The sequence below is a fragment of the Hyperoodon ampullatus genome (genome assembly GCF_949752795.1).
Source record: "Hyperoodon ampullatus genome assembly, chromosome: 2".
Classification (NCBI taxonomy): Eukaryota; Metazoa; Chordata; class Mammalia; order Artiodactyla; family Ziphiidae; genus Hyperoodon; species Hyperoodon ampullatus.
The window spans coordinates 148,778,640-148,801,613 of NC_136915.1; the positions used below are offsets into that span (position 1 = coordinate 148,778,640).

Genomic DNA, 22,974 nt, shown 5'->3' on the forward strand with positions numbered 1-22,974 from the left:
AACTATTTGCACCTCTGTTATTGTGCGTGACCCTGCAACCATTATTACTGCCACTTTATAGACAGGAAACTGGGGCCTAGGGACATTGGTGATTTTCTAAGGGCAGATCATCTGGCTTCTGGCTGGCTCTCTTTCTACTAATTTATGTTAATCACCAGGGGTCACAGATCCCTGGGGAAGGACTTAACTTTTCTGGGCCTTGTTTTGCAGTCTGTAAAATATAGGTACTCACTGCCCTGCCTAGTGCACAAGGATGTTTATAACTATAGGGGAGAACAGGTCTGAATAAATTAAAGGTGACTCCAGGGACAAAAGCATTATTATCAACAGGAAGGGCTGTCACCTGTCTCTGACCCTGCCACATCTAGAAATGTGGGGTGGCTTCTCTTACCCAGCTGACATAGCTTACAGACAACATCTCAAACTAGGTGCTTCGGGGAAAAGCACACATTTATTTCCTAGACCATGTTCACCTCCACGGAAGTAAGACTTAATGACCAGAGTTGCAAAGAGTCTGGGGGACTACCTCGCAGATGGGGAAGCTGAGGCTCAGAGAGGTAAAGCTAGGTGCCCAACGACACACAGCTCAGTGGCAGAGCCAAGGCTGCAAGCAGTCTCCAGCTTCCTCAGGGCTCTCTCTGGAGCCTCCTTGACAGAAGGGAGGTGAAGTTGAAGGGCAGCTAGAGAAATCAACACAAGCCCATCAGCAGGCAAAATGCTCAGATTTGAGGTTGGTTCTCACAGAAGCTGCTGGGCCCGCCAGAGTCATCTGTCCTGGAGGTGCCACAGCTCAGCCAGAAGGCCCACCTGAGGGAGGCTGCCGGAGTCTCCATGAGAAGGCTGCTTGATTGTGATGCCAGGTGCATGGAGATGCGGCAGGGGACACGACAGCCTGGACTTGTTTGTATAACCTGGGGACGAGGGGACAACTTTGGGCTGATAAGGGCTGAGTCTCCTGACACTCTTTTCCTTCCTTTTAACAAGCTCCCAAACCTCGGCACGTTGGGACTATCTTCTTAAAGCTGTGAAGCGCACTCCGTCCTGGGGCGGCGGTAGGGGTGGGTCTCCTTTTCTCCCCACGCTCTCGGGGAGTTTTGGAAAGAGAACCCCCACTCTCCCCAGCTGCCCCCTTCCCTTACATCCCCAAAGATGAGCACCTGGACCACATTCCTTGTACAGGTTTTGCCATTAATGCCTGCAGGGGAGCACCCAGCAAATGTGGGGACATGAAGAGATTCCAGAACCCTGCAACCTTCTGACTCAGTGGTCTGAAGTCCTGACCACCTTTCTGGGATGGCATTTAGAAGCCTTACTGCTCACCTCCCTCATGCCTGCAGGTGAGGCCCACGTGACATCCTCTCCTTCACACCCCACCCTCTTCTGGGCATTCCCAACTCTCCTCGGAGGAGCTGTGCTCTCACCTGGAGAGGGGATGGGTAGAGCTCACTCTGAGTCACGCACCATAACCCTGCCAGCGCCCACATGCATTCCTGGGCTCCCCCAGTAGGAGATCTCTGCCGGGCACGAGGACGGCCTCACCCCTGGTGGGGGTGAAGGGCACAGGCAGTGTGCAGACTGCGTCTCCCCTGCCCGCAGTGCCCAGAAATGCCAGGGCTTTGATAAGGGAGCACCGAGGCCAGAGCCCACACAGAGAGGCATTGTCCAGGCTCTGTTCCTGGGACACACCTATCCAGCTCCTGGGCAAGCTCTGAGCGATGAAGAATTCTCCGGGGCTGCCAAGGAGTGGAAACTCGCCAGCTCTACCTCAAGTGAGAGCTGCCACCGGCTCCCAAAGGGGAGAGCGTCTTGAGAAAGGAAGAAGTCTTCCAGTCTCCTATTTCAGCTCTGTGTGCTGCAGACACGGGCACGCTGTGTCCACCTGTGCATCTGAATCTCTCCATTTCTGTCTGTCTCTCTGTGTTCTGCCTCTTGCTGACACATATGTGTGCACGTGCACACGCACACACACACACACACAGCACCAAAACCACAGGAACATTTTTTTGTTTACAGCCTCACGCTGAACTGGACGGAGCGGGGGAACAGAAGTCTCCAAGAGGAGTGGTTCTGGATTTTATAAAAAGCACATTTGAGCACCACAATGCGTCTGTCCCATCCGACCGTGTAATCACAGACTAGCAAAACCACTGAAGCACGTCTTGATATTTCCTGGCCCCTGGAAATGCTAAGCCCAGGGCTTTTAGGCCAGCAGAGATGAAGTCACAGTTCCCATGCCCTTCTCCACACACAGAAGCAAGCCCCGCCAGCCACAACCAGTAGCCTGCAGGCCTCATGTGCTCTGAGTAGGAACATTCATGAGGTTGCCAAGGCAGGGCTGTGTTCCACTGGAGCCCAGTGCTTAAACTCCCACAGGCCATCTTTTCCTCAAGAGAGGAGGAATGATGGAGACACAAGCCCAGAGGGGCCCTTCTCAAAGAGGGAACTGTATGCCAGGATGCAGAGAGGGCTCCTGTGCGCTACCCTCAGACCCAGGCTGTATTGGTTTCCTCGCTGCTATAACAAAGCACCACCAACTAGGTGGCTTAAAAATGAAATTATTGGGGCTTCCCTGGTGGCGCAGTGGTTGAGAGTCCGCCTGCCGATGCAGGGGACGCAGGTTTGTGCCCCGGTCTGGGAGGATCCCACATGCCGCGGAGCGGCTGGGCCCGTGAGCCATGGCCGCTGAGCCTGCGCGTCCGGAGCCTGTGCTCCGCAACGGGAGAGGCCACAACAGTGAGAGGCCCATGTACCGCAAAAAACCCCAAAAAACTGAAATTATTGTCTCTCCGTTCTGGAGGCCAGAAGTCTGAAATCAAGTTGTCAGCAGGCTCACGCTCCTTCTGAAGCCTGTAGGAGGATCGTTTCTTGCCTCTTCCCAGCTTCTGGTGGCTTGCTGGCAGTCTTTGGCTGTCCTCGGCTGGCAGCTGCATCACTCCCATCTCTGCCTCAGTCTCTACGTGGCCTTCTCCCCGTATGCCTGTGTCCTCACATGACGCCAGTCATATTGAATGAGGGGACCATCCTACCCTAGTGCAACCTTTGCTTAACTAATTACACCTGCAACTACCTTGTTTCCAAACAAGGTCACATTCTGATGTACTGGGGGTTAGAACTTTGACATAATTTTTTTGCGGGGGGCGGGGCTACAATTCAACCCATAACACAGACCCTGGGCCATATTGGGAACCCAGAGCCCTTAGTCTCGAATGGATGCGGGTTTCTCATGGACACCATCTCCAGAGGTCAGCAGCGGACTGGCAAAGGAAGGAGGCCAGGACCACCTCCCTACTTCTACTAGCCCTGCTCCTGGCCTTCTCGGTCCCTGAAGGTCACCACCAAAGGCACCATCTCGAACAAGGGGGTCAGGCCCAGAGGCCATGGCAACCTATGTCCAAAGATACAGTCTTTCTTCCACTTCAGCCCAGTGGAGGTGAATTCAGCAGATGGAACTGTGCTACGAGACTGTTTTCCAAAATGCAAAAGCTACAAACCTCCCCTTAGTCCCCAGGGCGGCCCTAGTTAGTTCCTGCCTGACCCCAGTTGCCAAATGCACACACACACACACACACACACACACACACACAGGCACACAAAGAGGCTAATTTTTCTGAACCAGAGGCATTCTGTTGATAAGGAACCCTTAAGGCCCTTTCACCCCAGGGTTGTATGCAAGATCCCAAGATAGTGTGGAGCTCTCCACTTCACTCTCCCCCTCCTCCAGCTGAAGCCAGGATGTGGGGTGAGGATGGGGCAGGTTCCCAGGATTCAGAGCCTGGGTTACAATGAGCTCACAGGCCTCCCTTGCGGTCATTCCCAGGTCAGTGAAGAGCAGCTTCTCACCCTGCACGGCCAAAGCCACTACTGAGGCCCGAGGGGAAGCACGACAGCCTCTGAATCCAGGAGCCCTGCGTCCATGCTCTGGGTACCCCAGGCCTTCTTGGACAAGGTCAACCTCAGAACAAACTTACCACTTCCCCCGTTCCCCCTCGGGACCTGGCCTGTGCTACGGGGAAATGGAAAGACGATGGACTTGGAGGAAGGCCTGGCCTCCACTCACTGCTCAACCAGCTTTGTGACCTTGGGTAAGTTACTGAACTCCTCGGATCATTAATTTCCTCGACTATATAGTGGGAATAATAGCCTGTTCATAGGGCTGCCATGAGGATTAAATGGGGTCCATGATGTAAAGCACTGCACAGGAGGCCTGGGACACAGAGGCCCCCAGTTAATGTTCCATCCCACCTGTTCCAACGCTACTCTGCCGTGTGGATTCCTTCCCGCCCCACCGAGCTCCTGGTGGGTCATCTGTAGTCTCACCAGCTCCCCCTAGCTAGCCATTTCCAAACCAAGCACACAAATAGATTTTAGTTTTAAAATAATTTTGTTCTAAGGCACTACAGAGAAATCTGAAAAAACACATAATGGAAAAGAATATGAAAAATAATGTATATATATATATATATATATGTATAACTGAATCACTTTGCTGTACAGCAGAAATTAACACAACATTGTAAATCAACTATACTTCAATAAAATAAATTTTTTAAAAATTAAAAAACAGAGACTTCCCTGGTGGTCTAGTGGTTAAGACTCCATGTTCCCAATGCAGGGGGCCCAGGTTCGATCCCTGGTAAGGGAACTAGATCCCACATGCCACAACTAAAGATCCCGCATGCCACAACTAAAGATCCCACATGCCACAATGAAGATCCTGCCGCAACTAAGACTCGGAGCAGCCTAATTAATTAATTAATTAATTAATTAAAATAAATTAGAAAACAAACAAAAACCACTATCACCACTACCACACACACAAAAAAGTGCATTGGAAAATTACAATGTTACAAAAGTTTTTAAAAAGCAGGAGTAAGGTCTTTCTGAGCAAGTCAGTGGGGACAGTCCTCAGTCTTGGGGTCCCTGCCTTGGCTCCCTTCTCAGATATTTCTTCAAGAGTCCCCCATTCTTGTGCTGGGGGTCCCTGCACTCCAAACCAACCATGTCCACTCAGAGACCACCTAGAATGCTCTCTGCGCCTGTCTGTCCCAGGCCAGCCTGGCCCTGCTTCACCACCTGCAGCCCCACTGCACCCTGCAACCTCGACACCCCCTGCTCCCCCAGCCAGAAGCACCTCTCTCCACATGGCTCCGAGATTTCCCCTCGGACCTCAGGCCCTCTAGTGTCCTCTGCAACCACACACCCCTCTAAGCCCCCAGGGCTGCAGCTCCTGAAGTCCACCCTTTCCCAGCCCTTTACTCTGGGCCCTGCTCAGTGTTCAAGAGGACCGGCCACGATTAAGCATTTGGAAGGGGGTTAGTATGAATTGGTTGAGTGAATAGAGGCAGGAATGAATGGTCTTCTGCCTTTTGCTGAAGTGGAGAGACCAGAGTGTGAGTGCTGACCTACCCCTAGGCTAGTGTCCTAACTCCTGCGTGCCTCAGCTTCCTCTCTAAATGGAGCCGATGGCAGTACCTGCCTCACAGGGTTGCTAAGAGCATTAAACGAGGTAACTACGTAAATCATAACACAACACCTGATGCAAACTAAGAGATCAATAAATACTAGCTATTCATATTAACTGGCTAAAATCCTAGTCAATCTCACCAGTAGCCACAGCATCTGGCATTCCTTATCCCGGAAGCCCATCTGTACACATCCCATCACTGCCCACTGACCTTCCTCCAGACCTCCACTGAGTCCTGATAAAAAAGGCTCTGATGCATCCTCAGACCCCCATTGAGCCCCTCTCCCCAGCCTGAGCAAGGGAGGCCCCTGGTCTCAGCTCCCTGCAGAGGTGAGGTGCCAGGTGTGCATGGAGCCTGGTGAGGGGCAACTCTTCCCCACCTCGGAGAGGCACCTTTGCCCACCTGGGACGTCTCTCCTCCCTGCCTTCCTACCCACCCCCTCCAATATTTGAACTTCTAAAATCTTGCTCTAGTTTCAGAAAAGAAAATTGTTAACCAAAATTGATAACTTCCAGTATTAAAGAGGATGTGGGTAAATGAGAAGGTTCTTGCCTTATTGGTGGTACCAATTTGCAGGAATTTATCCTCAGTGTGAATTTATTTGTATCTAAATACGTCTCCACTAAAAGGTTCATCATACAGTTATTTATGGCGACAAAATACTAGAAATACCGCACATCCATCTATAGGGGGTCAGCTACAATTATGGTATATTTAGCCATTATTTAAGATGATGTAGATTGGTCAACTTGGAAAGATGTCCACAAGCATATTATGGAAAGAGAAAAAGGCTGTGTTTCGTGATCCTAATTATATAAAAACATACACATACTTACATATATATTATGCATAGAGAGAAATTTGGAAGGCAGGTGATATGCTTGCTCTGAGTAATGGGATTTCAAGTGTTTTTCCTCTCTTTATAGTCTAAATTTTTATAAAATATATATTCTTTTTTTAAATTTATTTTTGGCTGCACTGGGTCTTCATTGCTGCACGTGGGCTTTCTCTAGTTGCGGCGAGCGGGGCCTACTCTTCATTGCGGTGCGCGGGCTTCTCATTGCGGTGGCTTCTCTTGTTGCGGAGCACAGGCTCTAGGCACGCGGGCTTCAGTAGTTGTGGCACACGGGCTTAGTTGCTCCGCAGCGTGTGGGATCTTCACGGACCAGGGCTCGAACCTGTGTCCCCTGCATTGGCAGGTGGATTCTTACCACTGTGCCACCAGGGGAGTCCCAATAAATATTTATTGTTTATATTTTTATAATGAATATATATTCTTTACTAAAGGTACAAAGAAAAATCATGAACCCACATGGTGGTGACAGCGGCTACCATTATTCACTACCTACAATGTATCAGACAGCTTATATACATGACTTCATGTTATCAGTACTATGCCTGTATGACATGTTTCTACCCCTATATTTTTTATTTTTATTTTTATTTTTTTCGGTACGCAGGCCTCTCACTGTTGTTGCCTCTCCCGTTGTGGAGCACAGGCTCCAGATGCGCAGGCTCAGCGGCCATGGCTCACGGGCCCAGCCGCTCCGCGGCACGTGTGATCCTTGCGGACCGGGGCACGAACCCGTGTCCCCTGCATTGGCAGGCAGACTCTCAACTACTGCACCACCAGAGAAGCCCTATGCCTATTTTTTAAAAAGCAGACTTTATTTTTTAGAGCAAAACTGAGCAGAAGTATAGAGAGAGTTCCTGTATACCCTCTGCCCCCCTACCATGTGCACAGCCTCCCCCGTACCAACATTCCCCATCAGAGTGGCACATTGTTCTCATAAGCCTACACTGACCTGTCGCTATCGCCCGAAGTCCATCATTCACATTAGGGTTCACTCCTGGTGTTGTACATTCTGTGGGTTTGGACAAATAAATAATGACATGTATCCACCATTTAGTATCACACAGCACAGTTTCACTGCCCTAAGTATCTCTGTGCTCTATTCATCCCTCTCACCCCACTGAATCCTTGGTAACCAGTGATTTTTTACTCTCTCCATAGTTTTGTCTTTTCCAGAATGTCACATAGTTGGAATCATACACTATGTAGCCTTTTCAGATTGGCTTCTTTCACTTAGGAATATGCATTCAAGGTAACTCCATATCTCTTCATGACTTGAGAGCTCACTTCTTTTCAGTTCTGATTATTCCAGTGTCTGGATGGACCACAGTTTATTTATGCATTCACCTATGAAGGACATCTTGGTTGCTTCCAAGAGTTGGCAATTATGGGTAAAGCTGCTGTAAACATCTGCGTGCAGGTTTTCACGTGGATGTAAGTTTCCAGTTCCATTCTTCTACTCCTATTTTAGAGATGAGGAAACTAAGGCTTGGAGAGGTTAAGAGACTTGTGGAGAGCCACACGGCTGGTGAGTGGCAGAATTGCGAAGGGAAATCCATCACACCTGGCTCCTTCTCAATAGCCCTGTTTTCTGGGAAACCATCCCTTCCGCTTGGTCCTGGTCCTCCCTACCATGCATTATTTGAGGCCAGGGATGCGCTATATTAGGGATGGGGGTTAGGGGGGCCCAAGGCCAGAAGAGAGCATGGGTCACAGGGATTTGGGCAAGGAGTGCTTTTTCCTCTGCCCTAGCAGGTAACAGCAAGAACGTCCCTCCCCAAGGCCTCTGCCTCATTCTGGGAAGTGCCAGTTCACAGCTGGAGTCCCAGCTCAGCCAAGCCACTCGGCCTGGGAGAACCCACCCGGACTGTCTGTCTGCTCTGGACTGATCCTCCACCCATGGCCCCTTCATCTCTGGGAGACTATGAACTACTCCGGCAGCAGCCGGAGGTTCTCGTGCTGAGCTCCTCAGAGCACCAGAAAGGCCAGCTCTTCAGTCAAGGTCAAGCTCCACAAGTAGTGGGCGCTCAGCCTTCCCCACGCAGAGGCCCAGCCTCTGCAACTCTGCACCCCGTGACACCCAAACAGAGACAACTGCCCCATCGCATGGAGAGATGAGGATGGTGGGAGAGCTCAGAATGCACACAGGCTCCGAGCACCAAAACGCACCCACTTGGCATCTGGAAGTCAGGCATCCTCAGACAGGCCGTGTGGCCCCTGAAGCATACTGTTTAATGTGCATGACAGAGGTCTTTTAGAAAGGGTGCAAGCGGCAAAACACTAAATCAGGAGCTTCGGAGTACAGAGAATCTGGCCTCCAGAGCCACACAGATCAGGGTTTGAATGCAAGCCCTGCTTCTAATTGGGTATGAGATGCCTGGACAATTTACTTAACCTTAGTAAAATATGGAATCTATTTTCAGCCTCAATTTCCTCATCTGCAAAATGGAAGTAATGATATCTTCCTTGCCAGCAGATGTGTTGCCAAAATTAGAGAGAGTGTATGTGAAGCATCCAACAGTGCCTGCACATAGTAGATGTTCACCAGACAGTAGTTGTCACTTTCAACCCTGGGAATCCTGAGTCTGGATAGCCGGATTCCTGTTGACTTAGCATGTGATGCTAGCCCTCAAATCTCTCAGTTTGGTGTCCTCTTCCAATGTGTTAACTAAGAAGAATCATGAACTTTCTTGCTCACCTAAATTCCTCCTACCTGCCCCTACCTGCCTCTAGCCCTGCCTTTGGTGGCCCAGGGGAGTGAGGCAGGGACACAAAAGGATGAGTCATGCTGGAGAGAGGGAAGGTAGAGAGACGGATTTGTCAAGCTTGGAGGGCTGTGGCCATTGCCAAAATCAACACAATCTATACATTTTTCATACTCCTGGTTAAACTTCTAGTGAGGCTGGCAGCAAGAGAATGGAAACTCCCCACTCCTGGGGTCAGACATCCAGCTCAGGACATCTGCATCTTTATGTTTCCAGGAAGAGGCCTAAACCCCAGCCCTAGGGAGACCATATAATGTAGTTCATTGTTTCAAAGGACAGGCCAACCCTGAGGGCACCCAGCACCCCGAACACCAGCCTGGAGGGCCTGGGGACACACAACTGCCCCTGCGCACCACACAGCCCCAACTTCACACACACACACACACACACACACACACACACACACACACACACACACACACACACACACACACACACACACACACACACACACACACACACACACACACACACACACACACACACACACACACACACACACACACACACACACACACACACACACACACACACACACACCAACAGACTGTGCCAGAATGCAAGCCAGGAAGCCAACAGGAAGGGTCAATGTTATGGTAGAGGAGTGGCCTGGAAGCCAGGCCCATGTCCTGGGTCAGAGAAGCCAGCCTTCCTGTGGACGGCTGGACTCACTGGGGTGTCGTCTTTGTGCAAAGAGCCGCAAGGGAATGCTCCTGAAGGCGGTCAAGTCTTGATCAGATGTTGGGTCCTCAGGTAAAATGGAGGGCAGGGATGGGTGGGCTTTATGGGAAGCAGGCGCCCAGGTCAGGCAGGTCGAGGGAGAAAGTGCTCCGGGGAGGGTGGTGCTGAAGAGCCTTGAATGAATTGAGGATATGAGGCCACCCCGAGACCTTGGGCCACACCCTCTCACAAAATGACCTAACAGCGTTGTGTGTGGCAGGGCTGGAGGGGTGATGTGCAGTTTCAAGCCACCCTTTTGTACTGAAGGGAAAGGCAAAAGGTCCTGCTGAGTTGTTGCTCAGGGGCCAAAGCAGATATTAAAATTCTTCCTGGGGCCTTGGTCCCTGGATCTAAAGGGTCCGTTCTTTATTCCCTGAGCCTGGCTTCTTGGTGGTCACATTTCCAAGCAGTCCAGATGTGACCCCTGCACCCTCTTCCCAAACTTGGCACACGGGCTGGCCTGCAGAGGCACGATCCTGCCCCATGGGGGTGGGTGTGGGTGGGTGTGCCTCTCGGGCGGGCCCATTATTCATCTGTCTCCGACACAACCACGCACCCTTAGGCTGAAAGCACCAACAAACGGAAGGCACTGCAGTCAGGCTGGGCCAAGCGAGTTGGGTGGGGGAGAAAACAGGGATAGGCAAGCCTGCAGGCCCTCAGTGCAAGGGGCCGATGGAGGGATGGCGGGCAGGACAGTTCCTGGCAAGTTCAGATGGATGATGCAGGGAGCAAGGGAAGCGTCAGGCGCGCCCGCCCTGTGCCCAGCGAGGCAGGGGACAGGGCCTGACCCCAGGGCACCTTCCCACATGGTCTGTTTCACGCCACTTCACTCTTTGGGGGCGCTACACCCTGAAGCATGCCCCTGACCCTGCCTTGCGTGGATGTGTATATATGTTTAAAACTATAAACAAAATTAATAGGGTTGAATCTACTTTTAACAATTCATGCTTCTACTTTAGATAGTATTAACTAACTCCCTGCCAGGACTACGCTAGAACTCTCCCTCCTGTCAACCCTGCCCACGTGCCCTGATTTTCACTCTATTATATTATTTACACTTCCGATGTTTATGACATTTACATTCTGTTGTAACTATAAATTGCATGGTTGTCTAAAATTAACTCTACTTTTAAATTGATTTCGTTTTTTTACAACAGCAAAACTAATTTTAATTAATCTTTTGGTTGACTGAAATTTTTGGTATTATATTTTATATGCCTTATGTTTGCCAATGATGCTTCAAGCACCTTAAAGAGATGTGCCCCATTTTATTGTCCTTTTAATACTGTGGTGCCGGGGCCTTATGCATGAAAATGATGATCAGGAGATGTGGACGGAGAAAATAGAGATAGGCGAGTCTGCAGGCCCTCAGTGCAATATTACAGAGCATCTCTGAAAAGCTCCCCTTGGCCGATAGTGGTGGCAGGCAACAGATTTTGGAAAAATGTACAAGTAAATGACATGAGGTGGGGTCCAGGGTGGGAAAGCCAAATGAACCTCATTCCTCACACGCAAGTGTCTGTAGGAGACCTGTCATCTGGACCCTCTGACACCATATCCAAAAAGGTCCAAGTTGTATTTAGGGTGTGGCCATGAAGATAGAAGTGCAAAGACATGGCACAGTATTTGAACAAGGACAATTAAAGTATGTGCACCCACCAGGACACACATACTCAGAGAGAGAGAGTTAAACCTTTTTATGACAATTATGTCTCCTGTCTTTCCACACCTACCTAATTACTAGTCAGTTTTTCATGTGTGCAAGCATGCATCCACTCAACATGTATTTATTGGGGGCCTACCAGAGGTCAAGTACTGTTCCAAAGGACAGCCAGTTATATCCAAAGACTTGTGTAAAAGGAACAAGTGGATGAAAGGAATATATATATATATATACATATATACATATATGTATATATATATTCAAAGTTATATATTTTAATACAGATACTAAAATCCTGTTTTGATTGTCACCACAGGAAAAGATAAATCCTATTGCCAGAGCACCTTAAGAAAAAATATTTTAAAACACTGTAGACAGCCATAAAAAAGAATGAAAAAATGCCATTTACAGCAACATGGATGGACCTAGAGATTGTCATGCTGAGTGAAGTTAGTCAGACAGAGAAAGACAAATATCATGTGATTTCGCTTATAGGTGAAATCTAAAAAATATCATACAAATGAACTTATTTACAAAACAGGAATAGAGTCACAGATGTAGAAAACAAACTTATGGTTACCAGGGGGTAAGGGGTGGGAGGGATAAATTGGGAGATTGGGACTGACATATACACACTACTATATATAAAATAGACAACTAATAAGGACCTACTGTAGAGCACAGGGAACTCTACTCAATACTCTGTAATGACCTATATGGGAAAAGAATCTAAAAAAGAGTGGCTATATGTATATCTATAACTGATTCACTTCACTGTACAGCAGAAACTAACACAACATTGTAAACCAACTATACTCCAATAAAAATTTAAAAAATAAAATAAAACACTGTAGACAGTTGGGTTTAAGGGAATTTTACAAACAGAAACAAGCCCATGAAAACTAAAGCCAGTGTGGAGCTGCCAGATGCCCTCTCGGCTCAGGTCACCTCAGAAGGGGCATCTGCCCCCTCTAAGCATGTGTCACTCTGCTCTGGGTGTAGGAGAGACAAAGCAGGTGGGGTCCCCCTCTCCAGGGCTCAGAGCCCCCTGCACCCATCCCTGGGGCCCCTGAGGAGACACACGGAGGAATCTGGGCAGCTGGCAGAGAAAGGACGTGGGCCTAGTAGTGAGGGGCGGAGGTGGAATGAGGAACGTGAAGGCTTTTTTTGGTTTTTAGCTTTTGTTTTTAAAGCAAACACCATCTTAGAGAGGGGGCAAAGGGTTGCCTAGCCTCTTGCTAAGCTTGAGTATATTTTTGGTAGTGTTCCACAGACCCCAAAGATAAGGACAGCCAAATAGTTTTGCAAGGAGTCCTGCCTAGGCATCTGCAGACCACAGGGCAGGAGATGAAGCTTCGACAGGTGTGCAGATGTGAATGCACACACAGGTGCGTGCGCACAGGTACGCCCGAACCGAGTGGCGGGAGGTCACAAGAGGCCAGGAGCAGAGAGGTTCAGTCCTTTATGGGACAGCCAGGCTGCTGCATACAACTGGTTTTTCCACACCTGCTCTAATGTCATTTGATTTCAGAGTGCCAATCATCAACTGAACATCAACCAACCGGGTGAAAGGAGACTTTTGCAGGAGGAGAAAAGTAAATAGATTACGTCTGAGGCCTTCTCTGCAGAAGACATACAAAGGCTTCTTTACAGCTGTATCCCTGTAGCCAGGACCACCAGAGCCTTCTGGAGAGAGCCAGGCCTGTGTCCCAATGACCCCCGAGCAGCCTTTTAAAATGACATATGACTTGCTCCTTGGCAGCATGCTTGCTTAGCTCCTAATGACGCCCGGTGGGCTAATCCAACCCCTGCCTGTTAATTAAGTGGCATGGTAAACTCAATGATAGGAATTTTTCCAGAGAATGTGTTTAAGAGTTTTGTGCTCCTCCTCTATTTCTGCCTGGGCAAACCTTCAAACCCTATCTCTTTCATTGAGACGTGGGAGGCCCACCTTGGCCCAGGTAAGATGGAAGAGCAGACAGCGTGCTGGCAGCTTGCACGGATGACCCAGTGTGAGCCATCATTAAAAGTCCTTCTGGGAGCAGCTGCCGACGAGGGGCCTGCTCTGTGACCAGCATCATGTCGAATGGTTTCCGTCAATGTCACGTTTAACACACATGACACCTGCTTGAGATGGGGATTCTTTGCTCCATTTTTTTTTTTTTTTTTTTTTTGCGGTACGCGGGCCTCTCACTGTTGTGGCCTCTCCCATTGCGGAGCACAGGCTCCAGACGCGCAGGCCCAGCGGCCACGGCTCACGGGCCCAGCCGCTCCACGGCATGTGGGATCTTCCCGGACCGGGGCACGAACCCGCGTTCCCTGCATCGGCAGGTGGACTCTCAACCACTGCGCCACCAGGGAAGCCCTGCTCCATTTTACAATGGGAAAAACTAAGGCTCAGAGAGGTTAATCTGTACAAGGAAGGCCCTACCACCTGGCATCCACAGTCCAGGCTCAAGTTGCTCCAGCTCATTTGCAGCAACATGGATGGGCCTAGAGATTACCATACTAAGTGAAGTAAGTCAGAAAGAGAAAGACAAATACCATATGATATCACTTATATGTGGAATCTAAAATACGACACAAATGAATATATCTATGAAACAAAAATAGACTCACAAATATAGAGAACAGACTTGTGGTTGCCAAGGGGGAGGGAAGGTGAGGGAGGGAAGGATTGGGAGTTTGGAGTTAGCAGATGCAAGCTAGTATATATGGAATAGATAAACAACAAGGTCCTACTGTGTAGCACAGGGAACTATATTCAATATCCTGTGATAAACCATAATGGAAAAGAATACAAAAAAGAATATATATATATATATATATATATATATATGCATAACTGAGTCACTTTGCTGCACAGCAGAAATTAAACACAACATTGTAAATCAACTGTACTTCAATAAAATGTTTTAAAAATTTTGACCTGGCTCCAAGCCCATTCTCTTAAATGCTACATTACAAGTCACTCACAGAGCTACTGCAGAGTCCATGGTCCACAGTGTACCACTCCCATCATCTTTGAGCATCCTGTCTCGCCCCTCCTCTTCCAATCAATTCAACCCAAATGCCAACACAAGTTAAATGAGCAGTAGCTGCAGTGCAGTATTTACCCAGACCTTAATGCTGCCACTCCAGGCCTGATTGATTTCATTAAATCCATAACTCCTTGGGCTGAAGAGCAAAGGAGCAAGGAAATGCTCTGCTGAATAATTCTTAAGGAGGGAGGATGGACACGAAGACACGAGTGAACATTAAATCGAGGAACTCAGTCTCCAGCTGTCCTCTGCGTGAGGGTCACTTATGTATTAGGCTATTGATGAGGATAAATTATTCAGGCTGGCTAAACAGTATTTGTCTCCAAATGGGGATCAGATCTAGTGGAAGTGAAATTCCCACCTTTCAAGACGTAAAACTGTAATCCAGAAAATTACCTTTTCCACACTTAAGATCACATTGCCTTTCAAATTCTGCTTTCACAAACTTAACCCAGAGATGACTTTTTAGTTTAGTTCCATCCCTAAGACTCAGTGTTGGGACCCACCCAAATGCCCACCTGTCCCCAAATGTGTGTGAGAACAGCATGGAGACAAATGGGGCAGGGAGCCCAAGGAAAGCTGATGTGCTCCAAAGATCCAGCCCTCAAAGAGAAGCAGCTAGAGGCCAGTGAGATGAGTAGAACCCAGCAGTGAGGGGTTTCAGGTCTGACTGTGCAGCTCTAAGCCTTAGCCAGGGGCCTGACTTCTTTGGGCCATCTTATTTGTGAAATAGAATAACCCCTTTCCCACCCCTAACATACAGAGATCTGGAGGGAATAAATGATATTTAAAACAAATAAAAAACCCAAACACACACAAATCCCTTGGATCTTTAGCAGAAGAGCGCTGCAGAAATATAAGATGCTGTAGCTAGTCTGATCCGGCAGGAAGAATGCTAGGCTGGAAGGCAGGTGCCCCAGACCCTGGTCCTGGAGCTGCCACCAACTTTTGTTGGCCTCAGCCTCCTTCGTTTGAAAACAAGGAGTAGATGACGTCAGATTCTATGAAAACTGAATTGCTACAGTCTCTCCTCCTCATCTTTCACTCAGCCCACACTGACCCATTATCCTTCCCCAGCAAGGACTGTTCTCACCCTAATTAGTGCTCCGGGAAGGAAGCTGCAGCCCAGTCACTGCCTGAGGCTGGAGCTCCTGTCCAGCTGTGTTCCGCCTGCAGCCTCTGTAGCCCCCCACAGTCTGCTTGTGTGCCCCCCATAGGCACCTCCACTAACCATGCAGGTGAGATGCCTTTGCCTAGGAAACTTCACTGCTCCGGGGTCCTCGGAAGGCTGACTCAGCAGCTTCGCAAGGTGTGATGCCCCTGGGAGCTACAGGATGGGCAGAATGGAAAAGAGTGGCCACCCAAGATGCCCATCTATATTCTGCCTGCTCAGGGCCAGATTAGGACGACTGATTGGCCCTAATTCTCAGTCAAGGAAAGGCTGTTAAAGCCCACAGCCAACAAGGGCTTCTGAAGTTCCACCTAAACCTGGCAGGGTGGCAGCACCTGAGCTTTGGGCCTGGGGAGTCAGGGGGCCGAGGAGTGGTGCTGAGCTCAGCATTAAATACCGGGCTGCCAGGGGGCTCCTGCGCTGCCTTGTCCATGGGAGAGGCCACTAGGTAGGCCTGGCCTCTGAACCCAAGCCCCCCGCGAGCACCCCCAGCTGGAATGGCTTAGACCTACCTCGAGGAAGCCGGGCCTTGGGGTGGAACCTCTGGAGGGCCTGGAGCTTTACTGATCCCAAATGTCTCTTAGGCAGCCTGCGGAAGAGGCGCTGGAGCCGTGAGGTGACCGTTCCGAAGCAGGTGGAGGCCGCCTCCTCAGCCCGGCCCTCGGTCATCCCGCTGGGCTACGGGATATCAATAGCTTCTGTCCAGGCCTGGCATCAGGGACAGAGTGACGAAGTGGGGAATCACTGGCCCCGGGAGGACTCCGGGCCTCGTGTGAGCCAGGCTTTGCTCAAATCAGCCCAGCCTCCCCGTTCCTCTGAAGGAAGTCACGGGCACTGGGGACCCCGGGGCCGGCACCAGCCAGCCTGCCCGATGCCTTCTCTTCCCAGCTGAGGTCCTATCCCCTCCACCTCCCCCCAACGGAAAACGTTCTATTCCTGGGGCTTTTAGCTTGATAAGATAAACATGCCCCCACCAAACAGGCTGCAGAAAGAGCCTGCCCTGGGCCTCACTTCTCAGGAGCGCCTGTGAGTCTGAAAATCAATGTCTCCAAAGTTTCAACAGACGACAGAAGTGATCCGTTACCTCAGGCTGGTGCCTGGCCCAGGAACTCGTTAATGGATTTCTTTGGGGATGTCGGATTAATAACGCTTTACCAGCTGTACAGGCTCCCAAGGGACAACCGGACTAATTCACATCTTCCTATGCTAAGCCCAGGACGGGGGAAGAGCTTTCAGCTGCCCAAGCCCATAGGAAGCGGTGCTGCCTTAAGAGGGTTAGACCATTTATCTGAGAGCAGATACCTGCCCAGAGAAGAGGCGACAGGAGTACGAATAAGAAAGAGAAGAAAAGAAAAGAATAGAGTCTCTCATGAAGAGGGCAGAAAGGTTGTTCTCTTGCCTTAACATGGGGCTCACAGGGTGTCCCCTAAACAGTGACTCCCAGAAGCAACCAAGTCTTGGTGGGGAAGTTCCCAGAGGCCCTGTCACCCAGGCCAAGACGGGCGATTGGCACTGGACAGGCAGCAAAGCCTTCCAGGAAAACCGCTGAAGAGGGGGGCCTGCTCCCATGCTGCCCAGAGACTCCAAAAGTCACCGGCCAACCGCCAGCGAGGGCCAGCTTCAGATGAAGCAGGGGCGCGCTGTCCTTTAACTACAGGAAAGGTACCACAGAGGACCGATGAAGCTAAATTACACCTCTGGGAGCTGGTCACCTAGTGCTGGGTCCAGAAGGTGAACACTCATGAGTTCAGATGTGAGCCCTGTTGGCCCTCGTGCAGCTGCCAACCTGCTTCCACCCTTTTGTGCTGTGGTTCTTCCCCAGGCCACAGAGAATGTTGAATGGCATCATATCCCAGAGGCCAGGCCCTCAGGCCACTGAGAGAAGAAAATGGTAGAACAAACCCAAGCTGCACTTGACCTTCCAAACAGGCTCTCCTATCACCTGCCCCCTCACAGGATCTCTGGCCAGGAGGCCCCAGCTAGATCACCCCTCCCTGCTGAGGCCCTCAGTCCTTGGTGCAGTAACAATAAAGCACACTGTTTACAAGTCATCTATTTAATAGACAGATGCCCCCAAATGCCCCCTTCCTCAGGCTGGGGCACTGGGTCTTTCTCCCTAATGCTTCCTTGGGGGGGACTGGGCTGCCAGTGGTCTGTTTTGTGATCATCTAGCTTACCCAGGAGCTCTGCATAGACAAGGCTCGTGAGTCCAGGTCCTGAGATGACACCGGGGCCACCATGTGAAGCTGGGAGCCCAGATTCCTGGCCCCACTGGGACATGAGATCTTCACGAGGGCTCAGGTACTCCCACCTGCTTGAGCACAGGCAAGGGTGGCATTCCCACTCCCATGCTCAGAGAGGAAGACACGCACATGCTGGGAAACTTTAAATCATGAGTCATGTGTCATGGGGGAAAATCCCTCCTGAATGCCCCGCTTGGGCTGGAGGATATACTGATGTCACTTCTCCTTTTCCTCACCATAGAGATGATTTTGTGGACAGGTTAAGCCACTGGGGAAGCCAGCAGGAAAGAACTGGCTGAGAATCCAGATGGGGCTTTGGGAGGTTCTAGAATCTTCACTCCTGATCTTTAGAAAACCTGGATAGATTTTCTGCTGTACGGATAGTTCAGGAGGAACACAGTGACCTCCTGCTGCCCCAACATCGAAGCACTGACCCTCTGACCTCCATGCTGAAGAGAGAGTCCAGCCAAGGCGAACCTAACTTGAAGAAACAGGCTTCACCATCTTAAGTGCTGGGGTTACAACATATTCTCACCTTGAAACCCTATTCATATAAAGGTCGTTCCAGATTGCTTTTTAAAACATTCATCACTAGAATAGACATTTAGAGAGAGTATGCTCAACCCCTTTTTCTAAAAATTCTCAAGTTACAGCTGGAATCTTTTGTTCCATTTGAATAATAAGGCATCTCTGAGGTTTTTTTTTGGACTTTTAATACTTTCCTCAATTGCGGAAAGGACATAATCGTTTCAACAGAAACCACAAAACCTTCAGCTTCTATTTAACTTGAATGGAAAAAACAGCTTCCTCCAAGTCAGCAAGAGAAGTAAGTGACGATACCCAAATGTGAGCCTGGCCTGGAGGCACACAGAGTTGGGGTGGGAGTGGGGGGTTTTCCCCAGATTTGTTGCCCCCCGCTCAGCCACACCACGGCCTGGGACAGGGCGGAGGGCCATCATGCAAACCTCAGTTTATTTTCCAGTCCCGATCCAACTCTTCTGCCCCGTAGCTGTCCCCTTTGAGACACAACCTAATGTTTCTTTGGTTCATGGTTAGTCCTGTGTCATGAACCCTGGGTCCTGACAAGGAGGATCTTTTCAGTTCCAGGAAAAGGTCTTCAACCTGCATTTCCACGCCCACCTCCCCTACACACACCTAATACCAATGGGTGGGGTGGGGAGGGGACAGACACACTTGATTCTTTTATGATTTAAGAAAAACGTCACCTTTTGTTTCAAGACCTCATGATTTACACATGCTGAAAACCTATTTAAAAACCAAACATGGAAAACAGGCTGAAGTGCCGCCAGCTCTCAGTGGTCCAGGACCTGACTGATCCTCTAGCTTGCACATGGCTTACCCGCCCCTTGGCTCACCCTCCTCTTTTTCTGCGCCTCTTTTTATGGACATTTCAGCGTTTGTTGGCAGAAGGGAGGCAGATGAATGAGGAAACTCCACTAACTTGCGTATTCAATGGCATTAGCTCATAGGACTAAATGCTATGTTGGGTTCTGGTGCTGATTTTGCTGCTAATGATCCAGGTCGTCGCAGAGAAGTCACTGACTCCCTGAATGCTAGGGAGTGACTTCTCTGCTCATTTGTGAGATGGCCACGATTCACTCAGCCCTCCCTGCCTCACAAGGGCACTGCAGGGCTCAGCAGAGCCAGTAGGCAAGAAAACACTTTAGATACAGCCAAGTCATCTCTGAGATAAAAGTGATCTCTGTTCCCATAACTTCTTGGCCATTCTCAGTACTTCTTGTTCCACATGAATATCTCCATCCTTGCAGGCTCACAGAACACCAATTTGTATCTTCAGCAAACACGACAATTCTTTCCCAGATCCAGCCTCTGGTAGCAACGAACCATAAAAGGATAAAAAACAAAATGGGCGAGGAACATCGCTCTTCTTTCAAGGCTTACTTCTGTGAACCTGTGGTCTGATTTCGGAAAGGTTCATGTAAGCCACATTTTCATGTTCTAGCAGCCCTAGCCAACAGCCACTGCAGACATCTGAGTGAGATCTGCTCTGCCCTGGAAATGTTTGTTCAAGAAACAGGGATGGGGGGCTTCCCTGGTGGCTCAGTGGTTGGGAGTCTGCCTGCCGATGCAGGGGACACGGGTTCGTGCCCCGGTCCGGGAAGATCCCACATGCCACGGAGCGGCTGGGCCCGTGAGCCATGGCCGCTGAGCCTGCACGTCCGGAGCCTGTGCTCCGCAACGGGAGACGCCACAGCAGTGAGAGGCCCGAGTACCGCAAAAAGAAAAGAAAAGAAAAGAAAAGAAACAGGGATGGGGAGCAGAAGGTGGCATGCAGGCCCTCCACTGAAGGGTAAACACGACCCAGTCTTGCTGTGGTCACAGGTGAGGGACATACCAGTCACCTGCCTGCCCGCCCAGTGATACACAGGAACTGACTGAACTTTCCAACAGCACCCTTCTTACCAAGCACAATGTCCGCTCGTGCTTTCCCCCTGATGCCCTCAGTGAGGCTAGGGCAATAGGGGTGGGTAGGAATATCCTGAAGAAAATCTGGGATGCACTACAGCAGCCAGGGGTCACAGACCCCTCAGCTAGGACAGAGTACTCTCCACCAGCAGGCTGGGCACAGGGCAACTGTGCCAGGACAGACCCCTGCTGCTCTTTCTCCTTCCTCTCCAAAAAGGCAAAAGAGAACCAAATGTCACAGCTTTTCTTATGGGTGCATCTCTCAAGAATGTTCTCCATGCCAGGAACCACAGGCAGGCTAGAACAGGCCCTGCATGAACTTGTTGGCCACTTTGGCCAGCACCACCACTACACCATGGAGAATTCTCGGGATCCATCAGGCTCTGCCCGTGTCTCCTCGGCATGGTGTTGGGGTGCCTCAAAGAACACCCAAATATCACCCCCCTAGGTCTGAGTCAAGACAGTCTTGACCTTGGAGTGGCACTCCCTCTGACTCCTCCCTGGCACCGATTTTATTCCACTTCAACCAGGGAACCGAGCCTGCTGCCCTGCCTGACATCATCACCTCGGCCTCCTTGCTCGTTCCCCAAAGCCTAAAAGCCGGCTCTGCTCTCCTCCCAGCCCCAAGATCCAGCCCTGAAGATGTAGAGAAACTTGCCAAAACTCTTGGAAAAAAACCGAAAGTGACTAAATGCATAGCTATCTCCCCCGGCAGGGCTGGCCTTCCCAAGGTCAGCGGCCTCCACCACTTCCCGACCCAGCCAGGGGAGAGCCGAACAGAGCCTGCGGGAGGAGTGGGTGGCAGGGCAGGACGAGGCCCTCTGGAGGGTCAGAAAGCATCCTGCCACAGGCACCGGCAAATCTGCAAGCCCATGGTGGGTGAGAGGACTACACGAGCTGGTGCTGCTGGAAGCCGGGACGGCGGGGAGGGGGAACGTTCTGTCTGCATGCTTTGCACGCCCACAAATAGTCACCTGCCAAAGAATACTCACCTTGTCGTCAGAGGAATGCGAACAGGAAGGGCCTCTGGTCAGGCCAGAGATGTGTTTCCAGCTTCCTCATCAGCCTTCATAGCACCCCAGCAGGCAGGGCAAGAGCGGCAAGCAGCTCCTTCCCCGGGGAGACTGAGGGGTGAGGGGTGGGTGTTGGGAGCCAGCGAGGGCCCCGTGGGAGACAAGACCCAGGATGCTCCCACGGCCAGCCCAGCGGGGGGCTGCCCTTGTCCCAGAGATGCTGGGCACGGACCAAAGGAGGGAAATGGCCTGACAGCCCGAGGTAGTCAGAGGCCATCTTCAAGGTCGGTCGGGTTTGCCCAACATGAGGGTCTAACCTTCCCCTGCCCCTAGCCAGATGGACGGGCGACTCCTTCTCTCCACGTGAGACCTCGGCAGAAGCCTCCCTGCCTTCTCACCTCATGAATCTGTTCTGAGGGTGAGCGTGGCAGCAGTACGCAAACCCTTTGTGCTCCTCAGAGAAAAGGCACCGTGGACCTGTGAAGAATTCTTCCCGTGCTCATTCTCAGAGCTAGGCTGGGTCTGCCCTGAGCCTCAGCCGCTCCCCTGAGCCTTTGGCCCCTGTCACCACGCAGAAGCCGGCTTCCTGAGGCAGGAGGGTCACCTCACCAGCTAGGAAGGGCTCTTCGGCTGGGCTGGGGGCTCTCTTTTCCCTGTCACTCAGGGCCTACCTGCCAGGCTTGGCACCGGCTGAATTCCCTGGTAAACTTGGGGAAAAGAGAGAGGGCACCGGATCAAACCCGCAGTGCTGAGGGGAGATGTCAATTTACTTCCACCTAATAACTCTGCAGGATCAGCAGGAGAACACACACGTTCATTACCAAGTCTAATTAGGCGGACAGACAAGTGGCATTAATCATTTTTGACTGTACCTGGGATTCGAGCCCCTCTTACTCGAATAAGTAATTTTCTGAATAATCAGAAAATTTCATGCTCTGATGAATAGGGGGAAAAAATTAAACCCACATTTAATCCTTTCACTTTCATCTTTTGAAAATACAGGAAGCAGGGAGGAGAGGAAACAATAACAGCTTGGGGAGCTCAGATGGCCTCTGTCATTGGGGAGCTCAGATGGCCTCGCATTCCAGGGCCTTTCTCTGTCCTCACTTGTCCCCCCGCAATCCACTCCACTAGGACGTCCCCCAAGAAGAAAACCCCAATCAGAGCCAGGGGCAGGGGAGGGACTGGGGATTCCACTATCTCTAACAAGAAAACAACCATTTCAGGGCTTCATTTTCCTAACCTCCAAAGCCAAACATGGGCCTGAATTAATGAAAATACTTCAAGTCATATACTTCGGTGCTACCCAGTATCCTGGACAAATAAAACACTTTCCAAGTGCCCAGGGTTCCTGGGTCTGCCACAGGGACACTCAGTGTCCATGGCCCCGTAACCTCTCCTACAAGGAACCCATGACAGGGTGTGGGTTTGTAGGAGCCTGTGGCTGTCACATGAGGGGGTCCAGTCTGTGCAGAGAGGTGGGTTAAGCTCAACCACTGATGCAGCGACGAGACAGAGCTAGAAAGTCTGGACAGGGGGCTCTGTGAGATACCAGCCCCACTCACCAAGAAGGTCCCTGTCCCCATCCCTGC

The 22,974-nt window shown here is 50.6% G+C and overlaps 1 protein-coding gene across 1 annotated transcript in view; it reads right to left on the minus strand.

The window, feature by feature from the left end:
* RASSF5 (Ras association domain family member 5) overlaps nucleotides 1-22,974 on the minus strand; it is a gene marked incomplete at both ends in the record, with an annotated part of 69,036 nt that overhangs the window by 41,602 nt on the left and 4,460 nt on the right. The gene's annotated exons all lie outside the window — the stretch shown is intronic.